The sequence below is a fragment of the Aplysia californica genome, unplaced genomic scaffold (genome assembly GCF_000002075.1).
Source record: "Aplysia californica isolate F4 #8 unplaced genomic scaffold, AplCal3.0 scaffold02965, whole genome shotgun sequence".
In the NCBI taxonomy this organism is placed as follows: domain Eukaryota; kingdom Metazoa; phylum Mollusca; class Gastropoda; order Aplysiida; family Aplysiidae; genus Aplysia; species Aplysia californica.
In genome coordinates, this window is record NW_004800235.1 from 1,045 (window position 1) to 4,244 (window position 3,200).

At 35.4% G+C, this 3,200-nt stretch overlaps 1 long non-coding RNA gene across 1 annotated transcript; it reads right to left on the reverse strand.

Moving 5' to 3' along the window:
• Nucleotides 1–1,461: 1,461 nt before the first annotated feature.
• Nucleotides 1,462–2,771, reverse strand: LOC101857090. Its single transcript, XR_221301.3, has 2 exons — nucleotides 2,617–2,771; nucleotides 1,462–2,173 (listed from the first exon to the last, which is right to left on the reverse strand). It is a non-coding gene; the product is annotated as an uncharacterized LOC101857090 (long non-coding RNA).
• Between the last annotated feature and the right edge of the window lie 429 nt (nucleotides 2,772–3,200).

The following is a 3,200-nucleotide window of genomic DNA, read 5'->3' on the forward strand; positions in this document are numbered from 1 at the left end:
GGGTTTGTTTGTTTTTGTTGTTTGATTATTTTTTTTTTGGGGGGGGGGGGGGGGTGTTTTGTGTGTGTCCTTTTTTCTGTTTTTTAAAATAATTTTGTGTATCTGTTTGTTTTTTTGTAAATTTGTGGGTGTGTTTGTTGTTGTTGTTGTTGTTTTCTGTGTCTGTATTTGTTGTGGGGTTTTTGTTGTTGTTATATTGTGTGTTTGTTTGTTTGTTTTATTGTGTGTTTGTTTGTTTGTTTTATTGTGTGTTTGTTTGTTTGTTTTATTGTGTGTTTGTTTGTTTGTTTTATTGTGTGTCTGTTTGGGTTTTTTGTTATTTCCTTTTTGGGGTTTGTTTATTTTGTGTGTCTCTTTTAGATGTTTTGGTTATTTGATGTGTCTGTCTTGTTTGTTTGTTTGTTTGTTTTTGTTTTTGTTTTGGTCTGATTTAGGTTTTTTTTATTTTATGCGTCTCTTTTTGATTTGTTTTTATTTTGCAGTCTGTTTTTGCTGCTTTTTCATTTTGTGCCTTTTATTTTTGGGTTTTTTAAAAGTTGTTTTTGTATCTGATTTAGGTTTTTTGGGCATTTTGTGCGTCTGGTTGGTTTTTTGTGTGTGTGTCTGTTTTTGGCTTGTTTTGTTGTTATTTTGTGTGTCTGTTTTTGCTGTCTGTTATTTCGGGGGGTTTTCTGTTATTTTGTGTCTGATTTTAGTTTTTGTTAATTTGTGCGCATCTGTTCAGGGGGTTGTTTTTTTAAAATTTGTGTGTCTCTTTTTGTTGTTATTTTGTGTGTCTGGTTTATGAGAGGTGAGCAGAGGAAGCCCTTGCCCTTATGCAGTTGCGGGCGACGTAAAAATGTTACAAAAACTCAACTGGTTTTGTTTTGTTTTTTGTAATTTTGTCTGTTTTCAGATTGCTAAAACATGAACATTTACCGACGACAAACTGACCAAAGCTTTCACTATTTCTAGCTGGCCACACATTCCCACCTGGGGGAAGGGATAGAAATTGTGTGAAGTGCCTTTCCCAAGGACACAAGTTCAGGATCCTGGTGAGATTTGAACCCTCAACCTTACGTTGCCAATCTGAGAGTGTAATCACCAGGCCACCGACGCGGTGGAATCGGGCACTTGTCAAGTTTGGGGCATTTGGAGTTTTTGGGACATGCATTATGTTCAGACTTGTTCCTTTTTTCTTGCTTTTGTTATTTAAAAAATACCCATCTGTCTTGAAGAAAAGTGCAGGTATCAGGGATTGAAAGAGATGGGAGTCCCTGGTGGAGAGGTAAAGTAGTGAGGACATTGTGGTCTCCCAAGTTGGATGACGAAGTGTCACACAGCTTGAGGGGCCGTGGAGACTGCACATTTGCCTTTGATCAACCAGTTTCTTTAAAAAAGAAAAATCTCCACATATAAAAGGTGTTCAGGACTCCCCCCCCCCCCCCCTCCCTTACAACAACAGATTGAGTTAAACGCATATTTGAAATAGATCTTTATTGATTTATTTGAATTATTTTCATTCAAACTGATGGCCCATATTTATTCTATATTTGGCAACTTAAAAACACATGTGTCACTTTTCCCATAAAACTTGGACAGCTACAGAGTTGAAAGTTGGCAAGTACATGTGTACCTGCAAAATGATACATTGGTCCCCATAACAGAGCCCAATTTTTTATTTATTCATTTCCTGAATTTGGAAAAATTTATTAGAAAGTCCTTCTTTGGCCTTTGTGATTATTCCATAGAGAAACGAAACAAATCTGCGTAGCTGTCCTTCACAACGGAAGTGCCGGAAGTGATATTTCGCGAGGCGCATTTTGTTTTGAGAGTATAAATCTCTAGATCTAGACCATCTAATTTTTTGCATCTCCCAAGATTTATTGCTCCATTCCAGTTGAGTGTAAATATAGCACTTTCAGTTGATGTTAATGCACCGATCATTCCTTTCATGGAAAGGGGGCCCAGCTAGTATAATGTTGTAAGACTGCCATAAATAATACGCCATTTGGATAGGGTACGTATGCTGGAATCTTAGACTGAGAAGTTTAAATATACATTGATGAAGTATCAAGATGACAGCGGCAGTTCTTCCTCAGTAGTGTGCGGTGCTCAGCGATGGGGAAACATCAGAAACTGTTTGGTGGAGTCCACAGTTGAGCCGTTCCTCTGTGGAGGCCTCTCTGCCAGTCTGAGGGAAGAGAGGATATCATGTGTGACTTTTGACGGCTTTCCCCCCTGTGGGGATAGATTGGTCGTAAATTCAAAGGTGGAATTAGAACAATTTAGATATTTATTAGTTTGAGTTTGAAATAATAAAAGACAAGTTAAACTTTAAGAAAACGGCACCAATTGGAAATCTGCAAATCTAACCTAAGTGTCAATTTTCAGATGATATATATATATTATTTTCTTTCTTTTTTCAACATGTATTTAGACGTAGATTTAACAAGCAACTCCTACCACGGATTAAAACTCTCAACTAAAAGGAACAAAACCCAAACTTGTTCACTGAGGTACAAATAGTAGGCCCTGCATCGACACAGCTGCTAGACATTCTATCACAGAAGTTAGACTAGACCACACACACACACACACACACACACACACACACACACACACACACACACTCACAAACTGTAGTAGATCTATCCCAGCAGGGGGCGACACTGTCCCTGGTTACACCAGTAGCCGTCGGCACACACAGCCTTGGCCCCCACTGTCAGGTCCGGGGGCACACACATACCCATTGGTTCTGAAGAGGAACAATGATAATGATAAAAGAAAAAATAAGTAAGAAGAAGAAGAAGAATTATACTGCTACTACTAATAATGATAATAAATAAGAGGAATAATAATGATATTAATAATAACAATAGTAAATTTTAATAATAATAATATTGACAGGAAAACAATTAATACAATTTTCTAATAAAACCACACAATATATAATAAAATAAAATCGCATTAAATAAAATAAAATCACCTAGAATAAAATATAATAAGATAAAATAAAACAGAATATAATCGCATAAAATTGAATCACATAAAATAAAATCAACTTTAAAAAATTATATTTTAAAAAATCACAGAATAAAAAGTAAAATAAAATAAAGTCAAATCCTACAAAATAAAGTAAAATAGAACCAATCAAATCGAATCTAACCACTTAAAATAAAATAAAATAAAATAAAATAAAATAAAATAACATGAAATAA